General features: G+C 40.3%; 1 protein-coding gene across 1 annotated transcript in view; it reads right to left on the bottom strand.

Annotated features, from left to right (window-relative positions):
• Positions 1–19,339, bottom strand: part of tfpia (tissue factor pathway inhibitor a) — a 122,646-nt gene that overhangs the window by 33,457 nt on the left and 69,850 nt on the right. The window lies entirely within an intron of this gene.

Raw genomic sequence — 19,339 nt, 5'->3', positions numbered from 1 at the left:
ACTCGGCTGCAGAAGAAGTGACAACAACAGTTTTCTAAACTGGACTTTCAATCGAAGCAGGAGGTAATAATTAAAGGAAGATCTCCATCGAGACAGAGAGACTTTTAAAACTGAAGAAAGATAAGGAAGACTTCTATAAACAAGTTATCGATGCTTTTGTTCAGAAAGAGCGGTGCATGGACTTCATTTATAAGTAAAGGTAAGACCATAATAAAGTTGTTTTTTTTATTAAATGTGCTTTTCATGATGGTATCCTTACATCACACTCAAATTTATAAGCGCAGGCCTAAATTTACCGCATGCCTTTGGTAAGCGCTGTAGTGAGAAGAGGTTTTAAATTAATTACCGCCCCGGCGCTAATTCAAGGAAATACGGTATTTATAATGATTGTGAACAATAGGCAACATTTTAAAAACAGTGCAGTTCCTCTTTAAGGCTCGGCGGTTTATCAATAGTTATACAGGTTAAAAAATAAAAACATCTCAATTGACACCAAACTCAGAGTCCTCAAAACGTATGTATGGTCTGTTCTACTTTACGGCTGTGAATGCTGGGCTTTAAACAATCAACTACTGAGAAAATTAGAGGCAACTGAAATGTGTTTCTTCAGAAAAATACTCCCCATATCATGGACTGTAAAGAAAAGTGATGAAGAGGTATTGGCAAGGCCAAAAACAAGAAGATCTTTATTGCAACAAGTCGAAATAGGCAGCTGACATTCCTCGGACATCATTAGAAAAGACAGCTTAGAAGAACTGATGTTAACAGGAAAACTAGTAGGAAAGAAAGCTCCAGGTTGACAACGAACAACATATATCAACAGCCTAAGAAATGTTATCAATAATATAGAACTCATACATAGAGCAGACGACAGAGAAGACTGGAAAGCCCTGATCATTGATGCCTGCAAAGCCTGATACTCCATGATGATGATATAGGTATATTTCAGAAAGAGATATCTTTGTAACAATGCCCCCATACCGATATATAATATCTAGAGATGTCCGATAATGGCTTTTTTGCCAATATCCGATATTGTCCAACTCTTAATTACCGATATCAGCCGATACCGATATATACAGTCGTGGAATTAACACATTATTATGCCTAATTTTGTTGTGATGCTCCGCTGGATGCATTAAACAATGTAACTTTACCATGAATTGGGGTTTGGAAGAGTTAGTGCTGCAAGGGGTTCTGGGTATTTGTTCTGTTGTGTTTATGTTGCGTTACAGTGCGGATGTTCTCCCGAAATGTGTTTGTCATTCTTGTTTGGTGTGGGTTCACAGTGTGGCGCATATTTTTTAACAGTGTTAAAGTTGTTTATACGGCCACCCTCAGTGTGTTGCATTCACTTATGTGTGTGTAAAAGCCGCATATGTTATGTGACTGGGCCGGCACGCTGTTTGTATGGAGGAAAAGCGGACGTGACGACAGGTTGTAGAGGATGCTAAAGGAAGTGCATTTAAGGCACGCCCCCAATATTGTTGTCGGGTGAAAATCGGGAGAAATTCCGGAGAATGGTTACCCCGGGAGGTTTTCGGGAGGGGCACTGAAATTCGGGAGTCTCCCGGGAAAATCGGGTGTTGGCAAGTATGCCCTACGTCCGTGTTTTACCGGATATGTACCGCTCAGTACAGCGGCGTTTTAAAAGTCATTAATTTTACTTTTTGAAACCGATACCGATAATTTCCGATGTTACATTTTAAAGCATTTATCGGCCGATAATATCGGCACATCTCTAATAATATCTTTTCATGCTGCCTTTGTTACTCACGTTTGCGCTTCTCTGTGCCACAAAAGAATAATGTTTGACCACCGAGGTATGTTTAATATTATTATAAAAGAAGCTACATAACGTAAGTAGCTTTGTAATGTGGGTAGGTTTTAATACAGATGTAGCTGATTGCAACCCTTGCTAGCTAGCCTATGTAGATGCAACGTTCGAGTTGCGTATGTGACAATTCTCTATTTTTGCAGATAACTAATTACCAGTTTTTTTCGGACTATAAGGCGCACTTAAAATCATTTAATTTTCTCAAAAATCGACAGTAAACCTTTATAACCCGGTGCGCCTAATGTACGGAATAATTCTGGTCGTGCTTACCGACCTTGAAGCAATTTTATTTGGTACATGGTGTAATGATGAGTGTGACCAGTAGATGGTAGTCACACATAAAAGATACGGGTAGACTGCAATATGACGCGAGTAAACAACACCAAAACTTTAAATGTTCCATTGAAAATAAGGAACGTTACACACGGCACTCAAAAATCTGTCAAAATGTTTTAGTATGACTTTGAAGCCGCACCGCTTGATGGATTGTCGGCCCATTACGGCTCCCGTAGTCAGAGGTACAAGTATTACTATGGTGTGTGTATAAGGACCTCAAAATAACACCCATTAGCAGACATATTATCTGGCGTTGTGTTTTGCAATATTATGCAAAAACAACTTTTCTTACATTCTGGAACCTGCTGATGTGTATTTGACATCTGCATAAGTCCTGAAGATTTGCGCAGGTCCGCCATTGTAGTCCGTGCTGATGCCGTAGATAAGCTTCTTCTTTTTCCACTATCTTCTTGTTATGGGACATTCGCCCTCTGCTGTTGCCATTTCTAATATAAAGTAGCGTAAAGTTCTAACTTATATATGTCAGTAAACTCGCTATGGAAGCGCTAAAAACTACCAGGGTAGTGGGTTTACATTATTCACCCAAGGAACTTTAGTTATTAGAGAAATCCGGTCGGACGGTTTTTCACGGGACACATTTCCGCCGTTGTTGCACTAGTGAGCCACGGATGAGAAGACGCTGCTCCGTTATTGATTTAAGTAAAATCTGAATGTCATTAAAACAGTTAGCTCCATCTTTTGACACTTCTTCCACTCCCGTCCTTGCACGCTACACCGCTACAACAAAGGTGACGGGAAGAAGATGCTGTCGAAGGTGAGTCACGTAAATAAGACCGCCCACAAAACGGCGCCTCCTGAAGCGACTGTCAGAAAGCGACTTGAAGATGATCTGTAAAACATAATCTATGCAACATTTTGACCAAAGAACCACCATTACATGTTATGTAGACCACAAGGAAGTGTTTCCAATTTAGAAAAAAAATCATAATATGACTCCTTTAATCACCTTTTGTATGAAAAAAGACCTGAATAGACCCGCACATCGACAGTGCGCCTTATAATCGCCCTATGGTCGAGAAATTACGGTAGTCTAAATCCTACATGTCACAATTAGTTGAATAATAATCTCGCTTTCATTGTCAAAACTATGTGTGTTTTGCTGCCTGTCGAATAAATGGTCGGTAGGCTTGCTAGCCGTGCTTAGCTGAAAAACAAAAATAGCATTAAAGGCCTACTGAAATGCGATTTTCTTATTCAAACGGGGATAGCAGGTCCATTCTATGTGTCATACTTGATCATTTTGTGATATTGCCATATTTTTGCTGAAATAATTTAGTAGAGAACATCGACGATAAAGTTCACAACTTTTGGTCGCTGATAAAAAAGCCTTGCCTGTACCGGAAGTAGCAGACGATATGCGCGTGACGTCACAGGTTGTGGAGCTCCTCACATCCGCACATTGTTTACAATCATGGCCACCAGCAGCGAGAGCGATTCGGACCGAGAAAGCGACGATTTCCCCATTAATTTGAGCGAGGATGAAAGATTTGTGGATGAGAAAAGTGAGAGTGAAAGACTAGAGGGCAGTGGGAGCGATTTAGATAGGGAAGATGCTGTGAGAGGCGGGTGGGACCTGATATTCAGCTGGGAATGACTAAAACAGTAAATAAACACAAGACATATACAGTATATACTCTATTAGCCACAACACAACCAGGCTTATATTTAATATGCCACAAATCAATCCCGCATAACAAACACCTCCCCCTCCCGTCCATATAACCCGCCAATACAACTCAAACACCTGCACAACACACTCAATCCCACAGCCCAAAGTATCCTTCACCTCCCCAAAGTTCATACAGCACATATATTTCCCCAAAGTCCCCAAAGTTACGTACGTGACATGCACATAGTGGCACGCACGTACGGGCAAGCGATCAAATGTTTGGAAGCCACAGCTGCATGCGTACTCACGGTACCGCGTCTGCGTATACAACTCAAAGTCCGTCTGGTAAGAGTCTCTGTTGTCCCAGTTCTCCACAGGCCAATGGTAAAGCTTGACTGTCATCTTCCGGGAATGTAAACAATGAAACACCGGCTGTGTTATCCGGCACAACAGTCAAGGGGTGCATTCTACGGCGGGGGTGCATTATCCGGCACAACACCTGCCGCAATACACCGCTTCCCACCTACAGCTTTCTTCTTTGCTGTCTCCATTGTTCATTGAACAAATTGCAAAAGATTCACCAACACAGATGTCCAGAATATTGTGGAATTTTGCGATGAAAACAGACGACTTAATAGCTGGCCACCATGCTGTCCCAAAATGTCCTCTACAATCCGTGACGTCACGCGCAGGCGTCATCATACCGAGACGTTTTCAGCAGGATATTTCGCGCGAAATTTAAAATTGCACTTTAGTAAGCTAACCCGGCCGTATTGGCATGTGTTGCAATGTTAAGATTTCATCATTGATGTATAAACTAGCAGACTGCGTGGTCGGTAGTAGTGGGTTTCAGTAGGCCTTTAAAGTTACACTTACCTAAACGTCAACAATCATAACAATTATTCCTACTAAATCAGACATAAACTCTGACTTTTTTTAAAGGCTATAATTGTGTGCATTCCGTACAAGTGTGTTTTTACCAGCTAGCTTAAGAGTGTGGCCAATAAAAGTTACCACAAAAGGCATACGTTTGTCATTCAGAGAGTTTTGTTTACATTTCTGTTATTTGCACAGCTCTTTATTTAAATCTGTTTTCATCTAATCCTATGAAGCTGTAGGCCCTTGTTTCCTGCCAGAGTAAGTCTGATTTGCACAGCTCAATTTAAAAAAAAAAATGCAGGCTATTTGTATGAAGATTTAATACGTGTTTGAATAATACTGTATACTTGTTTATATTTCTGTTATGTGCACAGCTGTGTTTTGTTGAGCAGAAAGTAGAACATGTGGTGTTGAGTTTAAACTAAGCACTTTGCAGTATAAGTTTTGGTCATATCGCCCAGCCCTAATGGAACTGGTAGATTTTCTTTCAACGAAGTACCTCATTTTGATGGAAAACCGGACCGCCAGTCCTTTGATTTTGTTTTTGGAATTGAGTCCCCCAAACCAATCTGTGCTGCACATTAAGAAAACATCATACCATCTGTGAGCAACTTCTTAAATGTGTTCCCTTCAAAGGCAGCAATGTCACAGAATGTAACAAAAGCAAAAAAGATTGCAGGGCATTAGCAATTTCTGCATCAGCGGTGATGAAAGGATTTTGATGGTGCACTTTCAATAAATGTCAAGACTGTGCAGTCTAATTGGGACATTCTGACTGTACGGTTGGGGGGAAGCAAGATTGTTAATTGGCTAAATTATATAGTTGTATTGTAATTAACATGAGTCATTGGATCTGAAATTGTCACACAGCGAAAACATGTCAAATTCATGCTGTTGGTGAACTATTCAAATGTTAACTTCTTCTGAGAAACCAAGGTTGCTTATTATGCAAAACAGTTCTTACCTGTTGGTACCTGCTTATATGTATTTGGGATCTGCATTAATCACGATCCATGGAGGCATTGTAGAGAGATTTTTTATTTTTTTAATGGCTTCCTTCATACTTCCGCCAAACAGAAATATGTACCATCCATATATGGTACATATTTACCAAAACATCTTTGCGCGAGTCAGCCATTTTTCATTTATGTAAAATCTGCTGTGCCACAACATCATGTCCGCGGTGAAAACCAATGAAGGAAAATGCTCTGTTGTTTGCTTTTACCAGTGCAAGTCACTACACTGGACCCCGACTTAAACAAGTTGAAAAACTTATTCGGGTGTTACCATTTAGTGGTCAATTGTACGGAATATGTACTTCACTGTGCAATCTACTAATAAAAGTTTCAATCAATCAATCAATCAAACTCACTTTCAGCCTCATCTGATGTAAAAAAGTGCCCTGATTTATATTATTCTTGGCAATGTGCCTTCAATTGTGAGGAAGTCACTCCGAGTGTGTGCAAAAATGTGTCCAGCTTCAATCACGGACCTCGGCAAAAAGAAAAAAAACTACCTTTAATGACGGGGTCAGTGTCTACTATTTATGGCAATGGAGTATACAATGAAACGGTAAGTAATAATGTCAGGTTCAAACACTGATGACATCTATTAAACAAGACAAGAAGCAAAGAATCAAACAGAGACAGAATTAAATTTGGCTCAATGAGGAGAAACACGTGTGCCCTTGTACAGTGTCACCACGCTCTGACGAAAGATTGTACGCCTCCTCTTTTATTTAAGCTTTCCCTGATTACATGGCAACAGCTGTTTCTAAGGGACAGGGGTCGTAAACAGCCATCGCCTTTGTCGAAAAACAGTTAAAAGAAAAGGTCGGTTCAAAGAAAAGGTCATAAAACAGTTCAAAGAAGAGGTGCCTGGAGCTTGGGCAGGTCATGCTTTCTCTCCGCTTTATAGATCTCGGGTCAAGACAAAATCTGTCTGTGGATTACAATACATCAAAGAAACAGAATCCTCATGTCGCTCCCCATCCTACACAGTGGAGTTTTACAAGCCTTTTGTTTGGTAGGATCAAAGACAGCTTTTGTCCTCTCGCATGGCGAGCTGAACTCAATGTAACAACTCAAGTTTTGTGATAACTTAGATACAATTATTCTCACAAATAACAGTAGGTTAAAAACTTGTAAAGATACTTTATCAATATTAGCTCGAGTTGTTGTGTAGCTAGCTTAGCCTTCCAATATAAGACAATAGTGTCACCTTCCTCCGGCAAAAAAGAATGATCTTCCTAAAAACTACTTTTAATTGGATCATTGCTGTGTTCGGCAATGGACCAGTTAGTATCATAATCTGTTATTAACTTTGTGAGCCTTGCGAATGATGATGTAGCTTATAGCATAGCTAACTAACTGTATAGAACCTCTATTGTTTACGAGGTTTCGAAGCAAGCGTGAAAGTATTAACATGATATAGAATAGAAAAGCATCAAGTATACATGATGTGGGTTCGAACCTTGGAAAGGACCAAAAAACAAATCTTTCTTTAAAAAATATTTACGTCTTTGAGTCATATAAATAAATAAATAATTTTATTGTTAAAAAAAACCCATTGATTTATACCTGAAATTAGCCAAAAAGGTAGTCCTGTCGGACACATATCTTTTTTTAACCCGAGTTGCAAACTGTTTTGAAAGCCTGGCTGTTTAGTACAGTGGTTAGCATGATTGACCTTCAAGTAGAAGGTTCTAGCTCAAATCCCCGACAGCTTGAAAGCATGGACTGAGCTACAAGGGTTAATTCAGTAAGTTCATTCTGGAATGCATACTTCCTTGGCTAATTTTGCAGCAAGTCTCATAGTTAAACTATTATAACATACATTTCTAAATTCATAGTACATTGCAGTACAGTTTTTAAAATGTCCCTACAATCGCAATATTTCTACATTCAAACCATTTCCCAGTTAAACCGTTTCTACTCGAATTCAAACAAGCATTCTTCAATGTTCAAACCATTCATACTGTAGATTCAAATATATAATTACAATACTCTACATTCCTTCCTTCTGAATTTTACTTTCTAGTTCATGGACAATATTTCCTCTTCCAACCATGATGGGGCAAGGGGAGTGTACTGTACTGCCTGAGCCTTCTTAAATTAGGAAACTGTATATTTTTGTTAAAAATTGGAAGAGACGATCCTTTACAAATTGCACAGCACAGTGTTGAGTCAGACTAAAACTAAAACGGCTCATTTTAAACTGCCAGCGGTTTTTCAGAAATATTATCAGTTTGAGCTTTTTATAATGAAATTTCTTGCCATTGGCAATGTACATTATTAGATTGGTTTGTTGATGATAAAGTGTTTTTTTCCATCTAGTTTATCGTGCAAATGCATTGAAAAGTTTGGAAATGAAGTTTTCTTTCCTGTAAGGTACACAATCCAAAAAAAAGTCTGATTTATAATGGGGAACTGCTATAATCCGGACTATCAGCAAAGCAGTCACCATATAGTCCATTGGCTTGACAAGGTATGGAGGCCGGCTTTTTACTACTGTAATCTGTCAGATTTCTATTTAGAACTGTGGATTTGGGGACAAATCTAATTCTCCAAATGTACTGTACTTGTGTTGAAGATTTCCTTCACCTGATATATGGAATTAAAGATTGCATCCAGCTGGGGTAAAATGGGAGCAGAGTTTGACTGGCTGTTCATCTAGCACAGGGGTCAGCAACCTTTACCAGTCAAAGAGCCATTTTGACCAGTTTCACAAATGGGAAAAACAATGGGAGCCACAAAAATCTTTTGAAATTTAAAATGAAAATAATAACACTGGATACAACGGTTTTGTTTTGCTTTGTGCTATGTATAATCTAAGGGTCTCAGACACGCGGCCCACACCTTAATATGAAAATTAGTTTGGTGGTAGCAGGGGTGTATAATGTAGCCCGGAAGAGTCAGAGCTGCATGGTATTCTGGGTATTTGTTCTGTTGTGTTTATGTTGTGTTAAGGTGCAGATGTTCTCCCGAATTGTGTTTGTCATTCTTGTTTGGTTTTGGTTCGAAGTGTGGCGCATTATTAGTAAGAGTGTTAAAGTTGTTTTATATGGCCACCGTCAGTGTAACCTGTGTGGCTGTTGACCAAGTATGCCTTGCTGTGACTTACGTATGCAAGCAGAGGATGTATATAACAAGAGGCTGGGCTGGCACGCTGTTTATACAGATTGTAGAGGGCGCTAAATGCTTTACCATCATGGCACGCCCTTATTATTATTGTAAGGGTGAAAATCGGAGAATATTAATCCCGGGAGTTTTTCTGCGAGAGGCACTGAAATCCGGAAGTCTCCCGGGAAAATCGGGGGGGTCGGCAAGTATGCAGCTGAGCCGCATCAGAGTGATCAATGCGGCTCCGGACCCGCGGGTTGCCGACCCCTGATCTAGCAGGTTGGTACATCGTACATGCGGTTACTTGTGTTGTCTCCTGCCTTATTTTGATTATAGCAAAATAACTTCAGGACAATACGAACCGATGCAAGTCTCTATAAAATATATAAAGACATGACCCAATTTGTGTTTCTCGCAAAAAGGGGGGCAGAGCCCCCCGTAGCACTTTACAAGAGGATCAAAGTCTGGCATACTTCTTTCTCAGTGGCATTAAAGGAATCTGACAGCAAAAAGTGCATGTCTCCAGGAAAGCTCTCTAGACATTTCTATAAACAATGCAGGTTTTTTGAGTCCACGTTTTGTGATTAGAACAATATGAATGACTCCTGAGGGCAAATACTGCAACTACAGGCAGAAAATAGTTTCCAACAGGGGTGTCCCGAGTTCTTCCAGCAAGGGCCGCTTGAAAAAAATGTTTGATACAATTTGACGTTATTAAAGATAATACGTCCAATACAACGTAATGTCGGTTTAATCAATATATGCTCAACTAGTCAAACCTTAATTAGCATGCTAACTTTTTTTGCTAAGTTTGCAGTCGAAGGCCTCAAACTAAAAAAACTTGGCACTTGACACATGCTAACTGTTAACATCTTAACCTTAGCATGCTAACATTAGTGTGCTAACTGTTTTAGCCAACTTTGCAGCTGAACGCCTCAGACTCGTGTAACTTGGTACTTGACACAGGCTAACTGTTAACATCTTAACCTTAGCATGCTAACATTAGTGTGCTAACTGTTTTAGCCAACTTTGCAGCTGAACGCCTCAGACTCATGTAACTTGGTACTTGACACAGGCTAACTCAGGGGTCACCAAACGTTTTGACTCCGGGGGCCACATTGGGTTAAAAAATTTGATGGGAAAATGCATTTTTAGACAGTATGATTTGCTTGAGCGACATTGATAGTAAGAAACAGTAGAAAATTGATTAGAATGGACAGATTTTTGTTGTTTTTTTTACTTGGGACTTGCCGCGAGCTGGATTTTGGACGCTGGCGGGCCGGATCCGGCCTGCGGGCCGTAGTTTGGGGACCCCTGGGCTAACTGTTAACATGCTAACATTAACATTTCAGCATACTAACATTAACATGTTAACCTTTATAGCCAATTCTGCAGCCGAACACCCCAGTCATATAACGTGGCAGGAAATAACATGCTAACATTTTTGGGTAATTTTACATGCGTACGGTTCATAGTCATATGCCTTGGTACTTGACGCATTCTAACTTTTGCATTTAAGTTCGGCTTACGCGGTTTAGCTTGCACTTTTGAGCATTCACATGCAATATCTCCCAAAATTGCATATACTAAATTTTTGTGTATCGTTCATATTTTGTCTTTAGAATTAAGGCCAAAAAAAGGAACAAGCTGCAGGCCGCAAATGGCTCCCTTGGAGAGCCCTGGTTTAGAATGTAGTGAACGACACCAAGTCTATATGGGATTGGCATAATGAGGATGGTAATACATTGGAAAAATGTCTATTTATATATCTTGTTACAAAGTATAACATAGATTGTTCCGCGTCAGAACAACAACAACAAAATAATTTGCACAAATTAGAAGGGGCCACAGGAAAATCTTCTAAATTATCTAAATGGCATGTGGGATGCATTTCTTTTTGATCGCAACTTGCATGTTAATGTAGCAGGTGGTGAGGGAGCAGAGATGCGCAGATGCTATTGTTGCACTTTAGCTCCAGAGGCTTTGTCGACCTATTTGTCCAAATCAGATAACATTCATCACAGTTTGTGTTTACTTCCACAGCCTTCCAAGAGTCTTATCTTGTTCTTATTGGAAAGATAAACAACCCCTTGCTTTGCATTACCATTATATGTCCTTACTAAATCCGAGCCAAGACCAATTACCTGAATCCCACTCTTGAAAACAAAGTCGACAACAAGAAATCCCTTCAGTTTCAGTGATTATCAGCTTGCACGCTCCAAAATGTGTGTTTCTTCTGTTGTATACTGCAAGATTATCTGGACTCTAGCTAGATGACAGATTGACGCCGTTCTGGTGCCTGCAATGTTGTTGTATAAAACAGTTGTCATACAAAATAGGCATGTTTTCGTACCGGTGTAGTGAGTTTACATCAATCATCAATCAATCAATGTTTATTTATATAGCCCTAAATCACAAGTGTCTCAAAGGGCTGCACAAGCCACAACGACATCCTCGGTACAAAGCCCACATAAGGGCAAGGAAAAACTCACCCCAGTGGGACGTCGATGTGAATGACTATGAGAAACCTTGGAGAGGACCGCATATGTGGGTAACCCCCCCCCTCTAAGGGACACCGAATGCAATGAATGTCGAGTGGGTCTGACATAATATTGTGAGAGTCTAGTCCGTAGTGGATCCAACATAATAGTAAGAGTCCAGTCCATAGTGGACTGTTACATTATTCACCCAACAAATTTTAGTTATTAGAGAGTTTTTCACAGGACACATTTCAAGCGTTGTTGTTGCACTTGTGAGCCAGGGATGAAAAGAAGCTGCTCCGCTATTGATTTAAGTAAAGTCTGAATGTCATTAAAACAGTCAGCTCCATCTTTTCACACTTCTTCCACTCCCGGTTTTGCACGCTACAACAAAGATGAAGGAGAAAAGACGCTGCCGAACTTGAGTCATGTAAATAAGACCGCCCACAAAACAGCGACAGTCAATCAGAGACGGAATTAAATTTGGCTCAATGAGGAGAAACGCGTACACCTGTACCCTTGTACAGTGTCACCACGCTCTGACGTATTTGACTTATTTGGGCTTTCCCTGATTACATGGCAACAGCTGTTTCTAAGGGACAGGGGTCGTAAACAGCCATCGCCTTTGTCGAAAAACAGTTAAAAGAAAAGGTCGGTTCAAAGAAAAGGTCGTAAAACAGTTCAAAGAATAGGTCGTAAAACAGTTCAAAGAAGAGGTGCCTGGAGCTTGGGCAGGTCATGCTTTCTCTTCGCTTTATAGATCTCGGGTCAAGACAAAATCTGTCTGTGGATTACAATACATCAAAGAAACAGAATCCTCATGTCTCTCCCCATCCTACACAGTGGAGTTTTACAAGCCTTTTGTTTGGTAGGATCAAAGACAGCTTTTGTCCTCTCGCATGGCAAGCTGAACTCAATGTAACAACCCAAGTTTTGTGATAACTTAGATACAATTATTCTCACAAATAACAGTAGGTTAAAAACTTGTAAAGATACTTCATCAATATTATCTCGAGTTGTTGTGTAGCTAGCTTAGCCTTCCAATGTAAGACAATAGTGTCACCTTCCTCCGGCAAAAAAGAACGATCTTCCTAAAACGACTTTTAATTGGATCATTGCTGTGTTCGGCAGAAAGCGACTTGAAGATGATCTGTAAAACATAATCTATGCAACATTTTGACCAAAGAACCACCATTACATGTTATGTAGACCACAAGGAAGTGTTTTACATTTAGAAAAAAAAGACCTGAAAAGACCCGCTCATCGGCAGTGCGTTTTATAATCCGGTGCGCCCTATGGTCCGGAAAATATGGTAAGTTCGTAAATCAAGGTTCCATTGTAATCGAGTCCAATATAACTTTGTGCATTAATTTAGAGCAGTGATTTTAAACCTTTTTTGAGCCGCAGCACACTTTTTACATTTACAAAATCCTGCGGCACACCACCAACCAAAATGACACAAAATGACACTCTAACACAGTATATAATACATATAGTTAATAATATAGTTTCTAAATGTATTTATACTCACCTAGTGTGAAACTTGGGCCTGAGCATCTAATTTACAATGGCTTTACAAGCTCACAGTATTAATGTTTCTGTGTGGGACTTTTTTGATTTAGCTACGAGTTCAGCAACAAAGTAGCTAGCTTTGAGGGCTCTCTCGTTTACCTTTGAGGTTTTTCTCAGAAAAGTTGCTTGTTTCTCATTGTTTGTACGTAAGCGTACAAAATAGTCCATCGGCTTGTTTTGAAAGGAAGGGTGTTTCGTTTGGAGATGGCGTTTAAGCATACTTGCCAACCCTCCCGGATTTTCCGGTAGACTCCCGACATTCAGCGCCTCTCCCGAAAACCTCCCGGGACAAATTTTCTCCCGAAAATCTCCCGAAATTCAGGGGGACCTGAGTGACGTGTCGACAGCCTGTTTTCATGTCCGCTTTCCCACAATATAAACAGCGTGCCTTCCCAATCACATTATAACTGTAAAATGATCGAGGGCGAGTTCTTGGTTTCTTATGTGGGTTTATTGTTAGGCAGTTTCATTAACGTCCTCCAAGCGCGGTAACAACACACAACAACAGCAGTCACGTTTTCGTCTACCGTAAAGCAGTTCGTCTGTCGTAAACAGCAATGTTGTGACACTCTTAAACAGGACAATACTGCCATCTACTGTACATGCATATGTGACAATAACATCTACAACTTTTAGAGAGTGCAGTGCACAACTGCGCACACAACAAGGAGATGAAGCAGAATGCATCATCAGAGAGGGTGTTCAGCATGGTTAGAAAAATAGTGACAGAGAATAGAACAAGGATGGACAATTCAACCCTTAACTCAACAATGAGTAGATGAGTGTTATGTGTGTGTATATGTGTAAATAAATGAACACTGAAATTCAAGTATTTCTCTTATTTCTCCAAAATCGGAGGTCTCAAGGTTGGCAAGTATGCGTTTAAGCTTGCTTGGCACAATGGCGCTTTCTTTCTTTTACCATGAATTGATTAACGTGGACCCCGACTTAAACAAGTTGAAAAACGTATTCGGGTGTTACCATTTAGTGGTAAATTGTACGGAATATGTACTGTACTGGGCAATCTACTAATAAAAGTTTCAATCAATCAAAAACTCACCACACACCAAGCACTGCGGAGTCGGTGCTGTCGCATCCCCGGTGAAAGTAAATCCAAATGAAAGATAGCTTTCGCTGTATTGCCTCGAGCTCACCGTCTTGTCTTTTTTATTTTGTCGACCACTCATACTAGGGCAGGGGTCGGCAACCTTTACCAGTCAAAGAGCCATTTTGACCAGTTTCACAAATTATAGAAAACAATGGGAGCCGCAAACATTTTTGAAATTTTAAATGAAATAACACTGCATACAAAGTTTTTTTATTGCTTTGTGCTATGTATAAACCAGGGGTCTCAGACACGCTGCCCACACCTTTTATGGAATTTTTAAGCTGGTGCGGCACGCGGGTTTCATGAATAGCGGTTATCAGCGACATGCGTGTCGTGATGATACAGCACATAGCGCCCACTACAGTCAGCGTGCCTGATCAGCCACATGTTGAATGGGGCTTCCGCTTGCTCACGTGGGTGACAGCAAGGCATACTTACTCAACAACCACACAGGTTACACTGACGGTGGCGTTATAAAAAAAACTTTAACACTCTTACTAATAATGCGCCACACTGTGAACCCACACCAAACAAGAATGACAAACACATTTCGGGAGAACATCTGCACCGTAACACAACATAAACACAACAGGACAAATACCCAGAATCCCATGCAGCCCTAACTCTTCCGGGCTACATTATACACCCCCGCTACCAAACCCCACCCACCTCAACCGACGCACAGAGAGAGAGGGGGAGGGAGGGGGGGGGGGGGGGGGGGGTGATGTGTGAGGGAGCAGGCTTGGGGTGGGGGCGGGGTTTGGTGGTAGCAGGGGTGTATATTGTAGCCCGGAAGAGTCAGGGCTGCATGGGATTCTGGGTGTTTGTTCTGTTGTGTTTATGTTGTGTTAAGGTGCAGATGTTCTCCCGAAATGTGTTTGTCATTCTTGTTTGGTTTTGGTCCAAAGTGTGGCGCATTATTAGTAAGAGTGTTAAAGTTGTTTTATATGGTCACCGTCAGTGTAACCTGTGTGGCTGTTGACCAAGTATGCATTGCTGTCACGTATGTGTGCAAGCAGATGATGTATATCGTAAATAAAGTGTTGGGCTGGCACGCTGTTAATACAGATTGTAGAGGGCGCCAAATGTTGTACCATCATGGCACGCCCTTATTATAGCTGTAAGGGTGAAAATCGGTGAATAATAATCCCGGGAGTTTTCTGCGAGAGGTACTGAAATCCGGAAGTCTCACGGGAAAATTGGGGGGGTCAGCAAGTAAGCTGCTGAGCCGCATCAGAGTGATCAAAGAGCCGCATGCGGCTCCAGAGCCGCGAGTTGCCGACCCTTGTACTAGGGCCTTCATCTGGGTCAGAATTTTGTCCAGGACCCTGTTCGGCATTTGCATTTTCCCTTCTCAAAAACTTCTCCATCACTGTCACTTGCTCGTCTCCTCTTGCTGCGATCCCAAACTGTCACTGTCACGTGTCGCGCAGCGCTAACTCGATTGTCTTTACAGGTAGTTATCGCCCTCCGCTGCCACCTACTGAAATAGATGAGTATTACATTATCTGCCGCATTTTATAATAGCACAGGCACCCGACAATGGTTAATTAGGAGATATTAAATAATTTCCCACGGCACACCTGACGATCTCTCATGGCACACTAGAGTGCCGCGGCACACTGGTTGAAAATCACTGATTTAGAGCACAATATGAACTTAGTGGAGGAATCTTGAGTCCTGGAAAAAAAATTAAATATGGCAGTTTACAAGATAAGTTTACATGCTCAGTCGAATACCGTTCCCAAAAAATAGCATTAAAATGAACATTAAGCATGAGTGATGGTATTGTGTGAATTATTTTGGCCCGACTACTTCTCTAGAAGAGAATGCCGATTAGCGGTAATAAGGCCCCAGACGGGGTTGTCATCACAGAGACTATTTGGAATGCAATCCGGTGAGCAAGGGGGACAAAGTTCAAACAAATCAGCTGAGATGCTAAGAGATAGAAAATCACTATGTAAAAACCAATTATACTTAATTTTGCCGTTTTCATCGCAGGCGAGGCTATTACCGCCTAATGAAGGTGGTGAGGTCTGGATGAAACATTAAAAGAGACGTGCACACAGACGACAAACACATTTTTTTCTTTTCGGTGTTGCACTTCTTATTGCTTCATAGTGTCTGTCGCATCGTTGTGTTTCATCACAATCTTTAAGTATAAATAAATAGGGGTGGAACGCTTAATGGATAAATCGATGTATATTCCTTAGATGCAACTACATCGATCTATGTTCGGCAGGTTTGCTTTTCAGAAGATAAGTATTGATCCAACATTGTCTTAAAAGGTCATTGATTGATTTTATTGGTACTAGAAACAGGAAAACATTGGATTTAAAGGGGAACTTCACATTTTTGGGAATTTTGACAATCGTTCACAATCATTATGAGAGACAAGAAGACAAAAGTTTGTTTATTTCGCTTTCTAACATAAAAATCAGCTCGTTTTAGGTGGCTTGCAATGCAGCTCATGGGAGCAATCAATTCTACCTCTAAATCACTTTAAAAATGCATTCAAAAACCTTCCACAATACTTCATTTACGTTCTTTGACTTGTATAATAACCAAGCTGTAGCGACATTGTTATTGTAAGAGCGACCACTGAGGAACTCTTTTTCTATCGTACTAACACATCGGCATGCTTCATTACTAGCTATAAAAGCTATCTACGGAAAGGGATAAGCTAGTTTCTACGTTCGCACGAGATGTGTTTGAGTTTGTAATACACAACACAATGCAATACGACACCTATCTGTACTGACTGAAAAACATGAACAATCATATTACAGTATCTGTAGAGTATTAGCCCACATTTCATGTTTTGTTTGTACGTAGCTTTTACACGCATGACGTGCTGCGTGTATCATGATCAATACGAAGTGTGACTCACTCGATGGACAGTTGTGCGTTTGGTCCAGCTGGCCAGAGACATTTTTTCCGTTTTTTTGGGGGTAAGCACTCCATTTATGTCAAAATAGCTTGGCCTCAAATACCACATTTTGCAGCTTCGAGTCACTTTCACCTCACTCTCTCAGCTTCCATCTGCTCCAACGTCTCTTCATGCTGGCTTCTAGAAGCGGTAGTTCATTCTCAGTAAATTCAGCTTCAAAAAGATGATGTTGTGAATCCTTATTTGTCCAAAAAATTTTGTCTCCGTTGTCTATTACCAAGTGTGCCATGATTGGTGGCAGCGGGGGGTGTATTTTGTAGCATCCCGCAAGAGTTAGTGCTGCAAAGGGTTCTGGGTATTTGTTCTGTTGTGTTTATGTTGTGTTACGGTGCGGATGTTCTCCCGAAATGTGTTTGTCATTCTTGTTTGGTGTGGATTTACAGTATGGCGTATATTTCTAACAGTGTTAAAGTTGTTTATACGGCCACCCTCAGTGTAACCTGCATCGCTGTTGATCAAGTATGCGTTGCATTCACGTGTGTGTGCGTACAAAAGCCGCACATATCTTGCGACTGGGCCGGCACGTTGTTAGAATGGATGAAAAGCGGATGTGACGACAGCTCGTAGAGGACGTTAAAGCAGTGCCTTTAAGGCACGCCCAAGACTGTGGTCCGGGTGGACTACGAGATATAATGACTGATAATGAAGGTTGCCTCAGCTCAAAGCCTGAGCCCCAACATTAATGAACTAGCATCCAAGAAAAGATGCCAGGTATCTGGCTTGGGCACATCAGATTAGATCAGTGTGTTGCAAACTGAGCAGTTTAAAGTCCTGAATGGTTGGTTTATTCATTGTTATTTTATTTTCAAATTTATTAGCCTGTGGAAAAAGTTAATGTTGATATTTACCTCAGAAGGCTGCAAATAGAAAAGAGGCATTCAATTTTTATTTAAATTGTATTTGATATGCCATTGATATTTTTTAATTATTATTATTTGAAACTCGATTTTGCATGTCACTATAAAGTTGTATAAGTCTTGCTTGTTCAATATTCAATGCAAAACTTGTTTGGGTCCCTTTTAAAAGGTTAATTTGTTCAACCTTAGCCCGTGGCTTTGCCAGTTTAAAATTTTTGCCCACTCTGTATTTGAGCTTGACACCCCTGTTTTAGAGGGTTTGGAAGGCTATAAAGGTGACTCCTACTAGCCGCATCTTCCAAGCGTTTATTATCTTTAAAATACCCCCCAAAACAAGACGTGTGTTCTTGCCTCTCATAATGATTGTGAACAACAACAGCAACATTTTTTTTTAAAGTGCAGTTCCCCTTTAAGAACTGCAGACTTCATATGAAGTTTAGCACTCTTAATGATAAGGACGTTAAACGTTACTCAAGTCTGTCTGCCCGTCTGTGGCGTCATAGCCATCAGTCGGCAATACAAGAATGGCCGATAGCTACGGTGCCTGGGAAAGGTCACAATAAACACAAATGCGACAAGACAATATTTTAAATAACAACTTTCAGCTACAGCACGATTGCAAAAGCCACAACAAATACAAACGCCACAACACAATAACATAAAGCTGCAATGCAACTTCCTGAGGCTGAAGGTTGAAAACGGTGTAATGAACACAATATACTAGTATTATTTATTATTTTTCAGTTATTTATGACTGAAAAAGTGGTCACACCTCACTTAATTTTCAATATTTGTTCATTACATTGTTTTCAACTTTTCGACTCAGGAAGTCTGTGAGTTGCCGAAACTTGTACGCTGTCACTTCGGTTCTGTCTTTATATTGTTGTGTTTTGGCTTTATGTTGTTGTGTTGTGACATTTTGGCATTTGTTGTGACTTTTCTCCGCTACTGTAGCTTTTGATTAAAACAAGAGTAGTGGCCGATCAAACCAAAATTAACACTCCCGGATTAGAACAATAAACAGAAAAACTAAGAATTAAGATGTGAATATTATTGTTTATATTTGTAACTCAGAGTCTTGTATATCACCACTGAAGAAAGGATGACAGTTTACATCTTCATATCCCTGCAAGCAGCACTCTTGTCAAATGCAATAGAAAATGCTTTTTTCATGGGCCATTATCGAAATAAACAAAACAATAACAGAGTAAAAAGGCATAACGTAATGACAAAAAGCTTAAGTATTGATATTAATAATGGATAATGAAGAAAAACAAAGAATTGTCTTTAAATGTCTTAGACTTTTTGTTCGCCTATTTCATAACAAATGATATGATTCCAAACTAACACCATATTGAAATAATATTAAAAGAACACTATTGTTTGTTTTGTATACTCGAAGGCTCCATGCCACCACTGTACTTTTTAGAATGTAAGAGTGGAAAGAGAATAGTGGAAAGTCATAGATATTTAATATTTAAGTCAGAAAAGTGGAAAATGATTGTAGGTCCTGTTGAATGCAATTTTTATTACTGGAATGTTGCCATACAAATACATTTTCACTTTTGA

Source organism: Nerophis lumbriciformis, linkage group LG31, assembly GCF_033978685.3.
Source record: "Nerophis lumbriciformis linkage group LG31, RoL_Nlum_v2.1, whole genome shotgun sequence".
NCBI classification, from domain to species: Eukaryota; Metazoa; Chordata; class Actinopteri; order Syngnathiformes; family Syngnathidae; genus Nerophis; species Nerophis lumbriciformis.
Note: the sequence above shows the minus strand (reverse complement) of the source record. Positions and strands in the feature narration are given on the sequence as shown.